At 35.5% G+C, this 13,703-nt stretch overlaps 1 protein-coding gene across 3 annotated transcripts in view; it reads left to right on the forward strand.

The window, feature by feature from the left end:
* MAGI3 (membrane associated guanylate kinase, WW and PDZ domain containing 3) overlaps positions 1–13,703 on the forward strand; it is a 293,182-nt gene that overhangs the window by 37,195 nt on the left and 242,284 nt on the right. The window lies entirely within an intron of this gene.

The raw sequence follows: 13,703 nt of genomic DNA on the forward strand, positions 1-13,703 counted from the left end.
TTAACTCTGCCCTTTTATTTCTCTCTCTCTATATATCTGTATCTATCTATATATATATATGATCATATATATGTCTCTCTCCCCCCTCTCTTTATATATTTGTGTATGTATACATATATTACTTGTTACAGACAGTCACCCTGTTTAGGTTTAGCATGAAATCCTGCCACATTTTGTGGGCTGTGATTTCAATGATGTTTAAGTCCCAGAGTCTTTGTGATGTTATTTTGATCTGTGAAGTTTATCTGATACCACTGGGGCTCCCATGGTTCCCTCTTGGTACTGCCAGAGGACGCAGAAGGGTTTTGCCCAGGCTGGGCCACCTCTGGGTGAAAAGGGAGTCTCAGGCCTTTGAGGCCAAAGATGCATCTCAGGAGAGACGCTTTTGAAGGAATCCCTCTTGCCAGTGCCATCTGGCCCCCTAACCCAGTCTCCCTTTGTGGGACAAGAGAATCTCAGACCTTGTGGGAGAAGGAGATTGCTTCCCCTGGCTGCTTATTAGCAAGCTTCCCAGTCATAAACCCTCTTGCCTTTGGCTTGTCAGCTTTACCTGGTGTTGTTGAAAGTATTCCTGTTCAATCCTGGGGAGGAATGAGCCTACCTGGACTGCCTTCTGTACCAAATTGGGGGTTGGGTCATGCTGAGACTGGCTGTCTTTCTTCTGTAGAGTAGAGCGCACATATAGTCCTGAAATCCCAAACTAGTTTGCTGTCCTCTTACTACCGTACCTTCCAAAGTTTTCTTTTGGCTGTCTCTTGCAGTATTTCTTGGGTTTATAGTTGTATATACAGGCGAAGAACAAGAGAAATCAGTCTAAGCTAGCTTGTCAGGACTGAAAGTCTCAATCATGTTTTAAAATATTTTATTAATTTTAATTTGAGGGTAACTTTTTCCAACGCTGCCTTTTTTTTTTGAGGATAACTCAACAACAAGAAATACATGTATATAACTATTTTTAAAATGAATCAAAATTGGCTCACTAAAATTTTGTTTCTTGAATGGGTAAACTTTAGTTACTTGAACTTTTTCTTAAGTGGAACATATTAACAGGAAAGCAATAGTCAAATGTTGAGGCATTAAAGTATATACAATGAATGTGTTCTGTGTGTGTGTGTGTCCCCATTCCTCATATTCTCCATTTTTTGTGCTTTCTCTGCTCTAATGGCTTTTTTCCTCACTCTGGCTTGCCTTTTCACTCTCTTAATGGTATCTTTTGATGAAGAGAAGTTCTTAATTTTAGTGTAGTTCAACTTGTTGTTAAAAATGATTAATACTTTCTGAATTCTGCTTAGAAATATCCAGCAAGCCCAAGGTAATGAAGATACTCTTTGTTTTCTTCTAACAGCTTTATTGCTTTGACTTTCACATTTAGATACACAGTCTATCTGGAATTGGGCATTTTTATTTATTATGTGAGGACTCAAGATTCATTTTTTCCCCATATGGATTTTTAGTTCATTCAGCTCTATTTATTGAAAAGACATCCTTTGCTCACCACATTTGCAGTATTGCCTTTCTTATAAATCAGGTCTCTATATGTGGAACTCTTTCTGGACTCACTATACCAGTGGCAACTGGTCCAACTCTTTCTGAACCACTATAGTGTTCAGTAGAAATATAATGCAAGCCGCAAATATGAGCCATATGTGTAACTTTAAATTTTCTAATGACCATATCTTAAAAAGTAAAAAGAAATTTATGAATTTTATTTAATAACATGTTTTATTGAACCCTACCTGTGAAAATATTAACATGTAATCAATAGGAAATTATTAATGAGATATTTTACATCTTTTGGTACTATGTCTTTGAAATTGGGCATAAATTTAACATGTGTGGCACGTCTCAAGTTAGACTCTAAATTTTCACCAGAAATACTTGATCTGTATTTAGGTTTCATAGAATCACAGTTGAATAAGTAGGTTCATATGCCTAAATTTGTCCAAATCATACTTCAGAGTTTTCCAGTAACTGAATCACTTATCAGTTCTTGAATTTAAATTAATTAAAAATTTAAACATTACAAATTCAGTTCCTTAATTACACTAGCTACATTTTAGGTGCTCAGCACTCACATGTGTCTTGTGGCTCTTATATTGGACAGTGCAGCTCTATTCTATTCTATTGTCAGTCTTTACTGTAGAACATACTTTTGTAATTACTGTCACTTTATCATAAATCAGAGTGGTAGTATAAGTCCTCCAACTTTGTTTTTGGCTATTGCCTCAGCTATTGCTAATCATTTAAATTTTCATGTAAATTCTGGAATCACCTTGTCAATGTCCACTAGCATTTTTTCATCACAGTTTACTACTGTTTACATTGTTAGCTGCATACGTGACAACAAGAAATCCAAAGTGATATTGAGCTATTGTTACCAGTGGAGGGTGCCCAGGCTCTTGGCATTTTGAACAAAGAATTGGACAAAATGCACAAAGCAATGGAAGAATGAAGCAACGAAAGCATGTAGTTATTGAAATGAAAGTACACTCCACAGGGTGGGAGTGGGCTCCAGGAGGTGGCTCAGGAGCCCCTGTTACAGAATTTCCTGGAGTTTAAATACCCTCTAGAGGTTTCCCATTGGTAACTTGGTTTACACCCTATGTAAATGAAGTAGTGGCCCACAATCAGTCTGATTGCTTGTGAAGGTGACCAATCAGAGGCTGAAGTGAAGTTACATAGTTACACCCTATGCAAACGTGTGATTGGTTGCGGAAAGTGACCAGTCAGAGGCTGAAGTGAAGTTACAAAGCTGTACTCCTATGCAAATGAAGACTGGGCCCGTGACCAGTTTGGTTGCAGGAAAAGACCAGTCAGAGGTACTTTCATTTTTCATCTGCAACTGCAGAAAAAGTAGGGGTATTACAAAGGGAGTAGCCTCTGATCCCTTTGTTACTTGGATGTGGAGAGGTAGGGTGTTCCTTTTAATTCAGCTCTGAGAAGTCAGCATGAATTGGCCTTAGGTTCCCTGCCTCCAGACCCTATTCTCCTGCCTCACCATGAAGGCTGAATAGTTGACTTGGTTCTTTTCCTAACTAAACAACTGGTTCTGAAACACTGGCCTTAGTGTTTCAGAAACACTAAGTGAAACACTTAGTGAAACACTGCCATTCCTTTATCTGCACCTCTGCAAATAAGCTTTTCCAGATAATTCTGAATATCAGTTATTCAGGCCACAAATGCAAACCACAGGGTAGGATTTTAACATATAATATAGAAGTAAGGAGGGAAAAAAGTGAATAAATACATTTCTTTTTTCTTCTTATTTTATCAGAGTGGAGTCTATGAAGGTGTTAGGACCAGGGAAGAGGTTGGAGTAGCTGCTGATTTTGGAAATTACATACTGCTCTATCATTTCTAGTACTTAGCACAAGGCCTGGCACATACTAGGTATTCAAATTTTTGGCAAATAAATGGAAGCATTATACTTAACAGAACTCATTGATCAGATATGGAGCCATTGTTCTTGTAGTTCATGAGTGAGGCCCTCTATTACTGTAAACTGAGACTTTTTGGCTGAAATGTCTGAGTAATATTATACAAAGTCATATATGGCATTTGGCTTTGTGACTTTTTTTAGAATATGAAAAGAGGTGTTTGGGGACATAATTACAATAGAATTGCTGTTTAATTTGGTATAACATGATGCATGATATATGACTGGAAAGTGAATTGTTCTGATTTAAATAGAACACTATTGAAGTAAATCATCTCATGTTTTTAAAATAGTTCTCAAATTGTGTTCGTACTAGATCAGTTATCTGGCTGATTGTTCTAACAGAAGTATCTCTACATTTAAATGTCTTTGATTTCTTCATCAACCAAATGAACTGACTTATTAAATTCTTGTTCTAAAGGAATTTTCCTGTTGGAATAGACTATCCTAAAGTAACTTCTACAACAGTTGTTTTAAGCTAGGACATGTTCAAAAGCTTCATATGACTTATGGCATTAGGTTGAACAGTCAAGAAAACATTAATTGGATTTATTTTTCTGATAATATGGCTCAATGAATCAGTTATAAAACATTTAAAACATATTTGATTTAAAAAGGCATGACAACAAAGGGTCATTTTAAATGAATAGATAACTACAAAAATGAATGAGCAGGAGACTAGGGAAGCCAGCGAGCTTTGAAACCACTGGATAACCTGGGGACATACACAGACTTAGTAGGTAACCTGGAAACTTGGAGTAAAAAGGGGCTGGGGCCTGGGCGATGGAGTGAGACTTCATCTCTACAAAAAAATTAAAAAGCATTAACCTGGCATGGTGGTGTATGCCTATAGTGCTAGCTACTCAGGAGACTGAAGCTGGATCATTGCTTGAGCCCAAGAGTTCGAAGTTACGGTGAGCTATGTTCATGCCACTGTGCTACAGCCTGGGTAACAGATACTTGCCTTCACTATTTCTATTTTATATTAGACATTAATATATAACTTATTTGTAAGTTATTTAAAATATATCTTCAGTTGGAAATTGTAGCCAGTGTAATGACACAGGGCAGAGAGATGAAAGGTATAAGAGTTGGAAAGGAAGAAACAAAGTGGTATTATTTGTAGATGATACTATTGTCTATGTAGAAAAGTCCAAGGAGTCTACAGAAAAATCAATAGTTTAGCATAGTTGTTGGATATAAGGTAATGATTAAAAATAAATAGTATTTAAGTAAACCTAAAACCAAAATCTATTTTAAAAAAGACAATATTTATAATTTCACAAAAGTATATCGAGATGTAAGTGTGAACAGACGTGTAAGATCTTTTCAGAGAAGGTAATAAGATTTTATTGAGTGAAAATTAAAAATGCTAAATGGAGAGAAAAAATATTTTCAGATAGGGCGACTGAATATCATAATTATGTCATTTATTCACAAAATGATTTGTAAATTCATGCAATTTCATGCAAAAATTCCTGTGGTTTTTAAAAATGAAATTTGGCAACTTATTTTAAAATTTGCAGAGGTTAAATTATCCTGGAAACTTGGAGAAGAACAAGTTAGGGAGCAGGCACTTGATCTACACTATGTAGTATATTACTGATGTCAATAATTTATAATTTTATGGAATGGTAGCTTCACAGAGATAGATAAATAGACTAGTGAAGCAGAATATAGGCACAGAAGCAGACCTTTATGGAAACTTAATGTATGTCAGAGTGACACTGCAAGTTTGTGGAAAAAGAATAAACTGTTCACTATATATTGCTGGGACAATTGGTTATCTACATGGGAAATAATGAAGTGGAATCTCTACTTCCCACCCTATATAAAAATCCATTTCAGGCAAATTAAAGGCTTAATAAAAATAGCCAACACTTATGTTGTACATATCATATTATTGACCTTGTTCTAGCACTTTATATACATTTACTCTTTTTATCATGTTAGTTACCTTCATTTTTTAAAATAAGGAAACTGAGGCAAGCACAGAGAAGTCAAGTAATTTGCCTAGGGTCACAGTAGCAGAGCCACATTTTAACCAGGTAGTTTGGCTCCAGTGTCTATGCTTTTAACCACTATGCTATACTTTTTCACTTAAATGTGCGGAACGAAACTAAAATTTTCAATATAAGGGCATTTGTTTATGACCGTAGGATAGGGAAGGGTTGTTTTTAAATTTTTGTTAATTTTTTTTTTAAATAATTGGGTCTTTATATGTTTCCGAGACAGGACTGAAACTCCCTGCCTTCAAGTCATTTTCCTAAGTAGCTGGGACTATAGGCTGTTTCTTTTTTTAGAGGAAGGATTTTATGTTTATCATGAAGGAAAAAAATAAATTTGGCTAACTTAAAGAGTTATTTATCAGGAGACACTATTAAAAAAAGGCAAATCAGAAATTTGGAGAAGATATTTTTAATACTGATAATAAGACAGGATTGTACCCTGTAACCATAAATATGTAGAATTTCTACCATATCAATAAGGTATAAGTTTCTGTTGCTCCACATCCTCTTGCACGGTTGGTATTTTAGACTTTTAAAATTCTTCTGCCAAGCACAGTGCCTCATGCCTGTAATCCTAGCATTTTGGGAGGCCAAGGCAGATCACTTGAGGCCAGGAGTTCAAGACCAGCCTAGGGAATATAGTGAGACTCCATTTCTACAAATAATAATAATAAATAAACAGTATTATTGTTATTATTCTGATCCTGGTGGTCATAGAATGGTATATGTATGGTTTTAATTTGCATCCCTTGATTTTTAATGAGGGTAAGCATAATTTCCTCTATTAATGGCCATTTGTGATATTTTCTTCAGTGAAGAACCTGTGGGAGATGGAACATGGGGCTGACAGTTGGCACTATGTTGAGCTTGTGAGAGGTGATGTGATTCTGCCTTCAGGTACTACTGGGTCTGTGCATTCTATAAAACCAGAGAGGCAACTATGATCAGATCTCCTGCTCTGGCTGATTTTTTATTTCTAGGAGATTTTTCATTTGTTTGTTTTCATTTAGAGCTGTACTCCTGAGTCATTAAATAGAGCACTATAAATTTGCTGGTGCAGTTCATAACATTTGAAGGGATTAACATTTGGTTTATTCTCTCTAAATCCATAGCTATTAGGAAATAACCTAAAACTTCAGGATTTACTTTGCAGAAATGATTTCCTTCTAATGTATGCTCTCTCAAAGGAATTTAGAATCCTGTTACATAAGAGGCTATACAGCTTTAATCCCATTCATTGATATTTAGTGACCAGTTAAACTTCAAAACAATTTTTAAAAATTTCCCTAATTTAAAAAGTAATAATAATTATGTGAAAAAATTTTGGAAAATACAAACTCATAGATAATAATAAACCATTTAGAGAACTGTGACTTAACACGGTATATTCTTTTGTCTTTTTTTTGTAACCTTTGCGTACGTAGTTGAGAATAACAGCCCCATTTTAAAAGAGGAGCTTTATATTCTTATTATGCCCCATTAAAAACCCCACAGGTAATCATAATTATTTAGAAATTTAATCACACAGACGTTGAGTCACAATTTGTGATTTAATTTGATTACTTATGTATTTTCTTATTTTTATTCTTATCTCTTTCCTGGATGTGATTTTTTAAAAAGTTGTGGCCACTTTAAAGTCTTTTGAGAGATGAAATGGGGGCATGTGCCAGTTACCAATTAATTGCCTCTCAGCTCCAAATTCATCCTTCATTGCCCTGATTCGTGATATTAGAGCTGTACCCTGGTAGCTGTACTGTGCTACCCAGAAGATACCAGATTATCTTCTGACCACAAATGCATAAATGAACCTAGCCAAAACCAAAAGAACCACTTGCTGAATCTAGTACAAATTGTCAACATGAGCTAAATGGTGTTTGCTGTTTGCCACTACATTTGAGGGTTGTGAGTTAATCATTAAAAGCACACTGATAGGCCAGGCAAGGTGGCTCATGCCTGTAATCTCAACACTTTGGGAGGCTGAGGTGGGAGGATGGCTTGAGCCCAGGAGTTTCAGATCAGCCTGGACAACATAGCGAGACCTTATTTCCACCACCACCACACACACACACACAAAAGCGTACTAGTTATACTATATTTTCAGTGCTTAGAACAACACCTGTTACTTAGTAAGCATTCCCTAAATAATTTGTGAATAAAACAAATCAGGTCAGCCCAAATTCAAGGGATGGAACAAGACCATTCAGTTTTTACAGCTGCTCTCTTTATTGAGAGAATCTCCTCTGTCCTCTGTGCCTCTGTATTTTATAACACACTGTATTATAACACTGGTTAATGTTGAATTGTGATTAAAAATTTATCTCCTAAGTAAGGTGTTTGAAGACAAGGATCAGTTTCTTATTTATCTTTTGCTGTTCAACAAATATTTATTGTATGCCTACTGTTTCAGTCACTGTGCTGAAGTAAACAGAACAGACAAGGAAGGTTCTTGCATTCATGAAACTTACTGCAAGTGCAGTATTTTTAATCATACTGCTTTTTAGCAAGTTTAGTATCATTCTGCTTTTTAGCAAGGCCTTGTTTTTTCATTTTGGCCCCAAACCATTTTTTATCCATGAGCCTTTTAATGTTATATTCTTGCAAACTTTTTATCTTTAGTCATCACTTTTGATTTTTATAGTTACATATTTAGTTGTTATGCAATATGTATGTTTTACATACCAAGTATGTTTAAGTTAATATACTATTTTCCTTAGTAGTTAACTCTTTTCTTGGTTATTCACTTTTGTCCCCCGTTAGCAGTATGTCTTACATATTTTAAGATTCAGAGTTGAAATTCTAAATTCCTTTTACTCACGGGAAATTAGATTTTAGTGTTTTGCACAATGCCAAATACATAGTGGACACTTAATAAGCGTTCGTTTGTAGTAATAGCCTCTTTGGTTTTCTATTTCATAGAATTTCACCAAAGATGATTATTTTTGACTGACTTTTAAATGGCTACATGAATTCTTGACCCTCAGCCTAAGTAAATTTTTTCATTGTGGATCACAATACCTACTTTCTCTTTTCCTTCTTCATTTTACTCTTAAAAATATTAATGTGCAAATTTGGAAGTGTCAGTTTCACAATTGCTAACCTACTTGAAGTGTTTTGAAAAATGAAATAAAGGAAAATTTAGAGAAGTGATTTATTACCTTAAAATAATTAATAGCAAGATTCTTCTTAATATGTTATGTCATAGTCACATCATTTATTTATTTACTGATTCATTCTTGGTTCAGCCAGTCATCCATTTAATAAATGTGTTTCAGTCCTTATCATATGTGCAAGGTGCTAGTATTATGAAGAGGAATTCAACACAGCTGATATGTGGAGGGATGTCTTTAATTTATATTTAAATCTCTGTGTGAGATTTGAAATATTACAAAAGACTAGAGTATAAATCAGGTGGAAAAAGGGACAGCAAAGAACTGCAAGGAATTTAACCTTTTCTAGCATCCAGCTTGACCATTCTATAAAATATATTTAGCAAATAATATTCTGATATTTTGATTTGAAAGCATGAGGCTGTAGCTCTTTCATAAATGAAAGATTTTTAGAGGTACTTATAGCATCTGCTTATTACTCTAAATCTTTGTGTCATATATTGTTGCAGTGAGTTTGTGAGGATTGAATTCAGTATTTAGAAATAATGATTATTGAAAAACATGAATACAAACATGTGCATCTTAGGAAAGTTATGTCAGATGAATTAGTTAATACCTGAATAGTTCAAAATGATGAATAATTGTTAGAATTATAACATATTATAAATTATCTTGACTACAGATATAGGGATGTTATAATTTGATAATTCAGAAAAGGGCTGAATAACAATCATTCTCCCATTAATCTCTTTACAATTCCAGTGTGTTTTGTAAGAAATAATTTTCCATGAGTGAAATAATGTAATTGCCTTCTCTCTCTCTATATATATATTTTGTATATAGATGACCAGATTAAGACATGAAAACATTAGTGAGATAAAAACCAAAGATTTCTCTAATGGGCAGTTTGTTTGTAAGAATGATGGAGATGATACACAGTAGCTCATATATTTACATGCCTAAGTGAATTTTATTCTGTGTTTTTATTTAAACATGAATAATAAATGAATCTGTAGATCAGCAAGGAGGTTTAAAGTATTAAAAAGGCAAAAGTTAGGACATTTGGGGTTTAATTTTTTTCATTTACTTAAAATGGAAAGGATATTATTTAACCATTGAGCTGGGTAATGTTAATAGTTCACGGAGGATGCAAAATGATTCTTTTTTCTCTTTTGGTGCTCCTTTAATGAATAAACATCATTTTTTTTTAATACTGTCAAAGCACTTTGGAGAATGGAATTGTAGCTGCACAACTTATATTAAAGTGAAGTTACTCTTAAATTCTGTTATTCTGTTTTCTTTTTTTCCAAATTTTATTTTAAAGACAGTCTTTTTTTTTTTTTTTTTTTTTTTTTGAGACGGAGTCTCACTCTGTCGCCCAGGCTGGAGTGCAGTGGCACTGATCTCGGCTCACTGCAACCTCTGCCTCCCAGGTTCAAGCAATTCTCCTGCCTCCACCTCCAGAGTAGCTGGGACTACAGGCGTGTGCCACCACGTCCAGCTAATTTTTTGTATTTTTAGTAGAGACAGGGTTTCACCGTGTTAGCCAGGATGGTCTCTATCTCCTAAGCTTGTGATCCGTCTGCCTTGGCCTCCCAAAGTGCTGGGATTACAGGCATGAGCCACCGCGCCCGGCCTGGAAAATATTTTTTATCTCCCTTTATTTCTTTGATTATCTGCCCCACTCCCATGCTTAGCCTAGTTTTTACATACTTTTATTTAATATTAATATTTTACAAGTTTTAATATTTATTTTCAGTCTTTTCTTTCCCCTTCCCCCTCCAAAACAGGCTTGGAACTAAACTCATCTTTATCTATTAATGTTAAATGAGAATAGTAAAGTTGGAATTAGAGCAAGTACATGTTATTTTTAAACTGATTACTAATTCAGTAATTCATAACTAATTAAATGTCTTTATTTTTCTAGACCCTTACTCTCCTCCTTTTTTCTTTCTTGCCCATCTCATTATCTTATGAGTAATTTGTGTTTTTAAGTTTTTTTCTCCCTAGATAATAGAAAGGGAAAGAAGGTAGAACATAAATAAGGATTACTTAATAATTTTTCATTCAGTTATTTAGCTGTGTTTGCCACTGGCAAAAATATTTCTCTACTATCTTTGTATATATTGAATAATACATTATTTTAAAACTATATATATCAGTTACTCTTATCAGTCCAAAAGCTTATAGAATTAATCCTCCTCCTCCTTTTCCTTTTCCCCTTCCTCCTCCTCATCTTCCTCCTTCTCCTTCTTTCTTCTTCCTTTCCTCTTCTCCTTCTTCTTCATTTTTCTTTCTTCTTCCTTCTTTCTTCTTCTTCCTTCTTCTTTCTTCTCTTCTTCTTCTTCTTCTTCTTTTCTTTTTTGAATATATAGAGACAGGGATCTCTCTGTGTTGCGCAGGCTGGGCTGGAACTCCTGTGCTCAAGTGACCCTCTCACCTGAGCCTCCTGAGTAGCTGGAACTACAGGCATGAGCCACTGTGCCTGGCTCTGCAAGACTGATGTAGCAATCTTTTTGTTTGGGGCTGGGGGGACAAGGTTGTTGCTATGTTGCCCAGGCTGGCCTCCAATTGCTGGGCTTAAGCAACAAGCCCCCTTCTCTTATCACTCCCCATTACTAGCTCCAACTGTTCCTATTTACTTATAGTCCTGAAATACAGTAGTCCCCCTGTATCCTGAGGGGATATGTTCCAAGACCCCCATTGGATGCCTGAAACTGGGCATAATACTGAATTCGATTGCTGGCAATCAGAACACGTTTCTGTTCACATCTTCTACCCATAAATTTAATGCCTTTTCCATCTTAACTAAGCACTTATCACATACTATGGCTGTAACTTTTGCAGTTTGAGGTGCTATATTAGTCCATTTTGTGTTGCTATAAACGAATACCTGAGGCTGGGTAATTTATAAAGGAAAGAGGCTTTATTTGGCTCACAGTTAGGCAGGCTGTACAGCAAGCATGGTACCAGCACCTGCTTCTGGTGAGGACCTCAGGAAACTTTCAGTTATGGTGGAAGGCAAAGGGGGAGCAGGTGTGTTGCCTGGTGAGAGAGAGATCAAGAGTTGCCAGCCTCTTTAAGGCAACTAGCTCTTACGTAAACTAATACAGTGAGAATTCACTTGTTACTCATCACCTCCCACTAGGTTCCACCTCCCACATTGAGGGTCACATTTCAACATGAAATTTGGAGGGGACAAACATCTAAACTCTATCAGGTGCAGTAGCAGAATTAGTACAAATATCTTTTTCCTTCTTGACAATCTCACAGATAGAATATTCATTGTTACTGTAGATCTTGGTAGCCTCAGCATTCAATTTCTTTTTCCCTTGTTAAGTTGAGAACTTTTACCTTTTCACTTAAGAGGAAGTGCTTTATGGCTTCCCTTTGGCATATCCAAATTGCCAGCATCACTATTCTTGAGCTTTGGGGCCATTATTAAATAAAATGAGGATTACTTGAACACAGGCACTGTGATACCGTGACAGTTTATCTGATAAGAGAGCAAGCTACTGAGTAACTAATGAGTGAGGAGCATATACAGCATGGACATGCCAGACAAAGGGATAATTCACATCCTGGGTGGGATAGAGTGGAACAGCACGAGATTGCTACTCTGAGCAGTGTGCAAGTTAAAATTTATGCATTATTTCTAGAATTTTCCATTTAATATTTTTGGACCAATATTGACTTCAGGATAACAAACTGGTAAGCGAAATCATGGATAAGCAAGGACTACTGTATTTCCAGATTTCTTTTCCCTCTGTGCCTTTGCACATACTGTTTCCTCTACTGAGAGCATATTTCTGCTATTGCCCTTCCCTTTCTTATCACCTGGCAAGCTCTTTTTAGCCTGCTCAGAGGTTATTTCCTGAAGCCAGTTTATTACACTTCCTCCTTTTCTGTATTCCTCCTATAGCATCTGATGTATGCCTTTAAGATGACTATACTGTAGTGTTTTATCACCTCCCTTGACTTTGAGCTCCATGAGAACATAAATGGATTATTTCACCTCTCTTCATGATTTGGACAGAACACTCAATTGTTAGACTGGAAAGGAGAAAGGAAACTAAAGTTTGAGTGTCTCTTATGTGCCAGGGAATGTGCTTAATTGTGTTGTTTTAGACACAATGGAATAAATTCAATTGCCACAATAAATTTTGTAAGAACATACTATCATAATTAGTATATATTTTTATTACATATTATCTCCATCTTATAGTTCAGAAAACTGAAATTAATTAATTTCCTCAGTTATTAAATACTAGAGCCAGGACTTGAACCAAGGCCTGTTTTGACTCTACGGTCTCCGGTTATTTCATTTTACCGTGCTGTTTCTTTACTACTAGTGTAATAACTGATGATATGATCTTGTGTAATGTAAAGAACATGGACTTGGACATCATACAGACCTGGATTTGAGTTCTAGTTTACCATTTAACTAATGTTGACAAGTGTCTTAATCGCTATAAATCTCTGTTTCCCCCCTTTAAAAAATGTGGTTGTTATCATTATTTACTTTAGAGGATTATTGTGAGAATTAAATGAAATAATGTATTAGAGGGTTTTGTGCAGTGCTGGGCACATGATACATGCTTTATAAGATGCTAGTTGTATCTTATCTGATCAACAGATAAGTTGATCAACAGGTAGTTGATCTTATCATAGCTACAAGCAACAGAAAAACTTACAGTGGCTTACAGTGGCTTAGCAAAAAAACTTTTAAATGGCTTCACATAATAAAAAGTTTGGAGATAGTCTTCAATGACTTAAGTTTCTTTCTTTCTTTCTTTCTCATAGTCTTAGGATATCTGTGAAGTTGCAGGTGTTACATTTAAAGCAGAAAAAGGAATGGTATCGTCTGTGTCTATATCTTTTATTAGAAGAGAAAAAACCCTTTCCAGATGTTTCCTTTGTATCTCACTGGCTGGAATTGGTTACATGGACTACTGTAATAGCTTAGCTGCTCTCCTAACTCCAGTCTTGCCATTATCTAAGCTGTGAAAAACACTGGAAAAGTGGAGAACAAGTTGATTGTGATTAGATCAACAATTATTCTTCTACTAGGGATGAGCACATTGCTCCCTCATATAAAGTTACAGAAGTGTCTTGTACAGTTCTGGTGGTGGTGGTGATGATGATGCTATG

Source organism: Pan troglodytes, chromosome 1 (genome assembly GCF_028858775.2).
Source record: "Pan troglodytes isolate AG18354 chromosome 1, NHGRI_mPanTro3-v2.0_pri, whole genome shotgun sequence".
In the NCBI taxonomy this organism is placed as follows: domain Eukaryota; kingdom Metazoa; phylum Chordata; class Mammalia; order Primates; family Hominidae; genus Pan; species Pan troglodytes.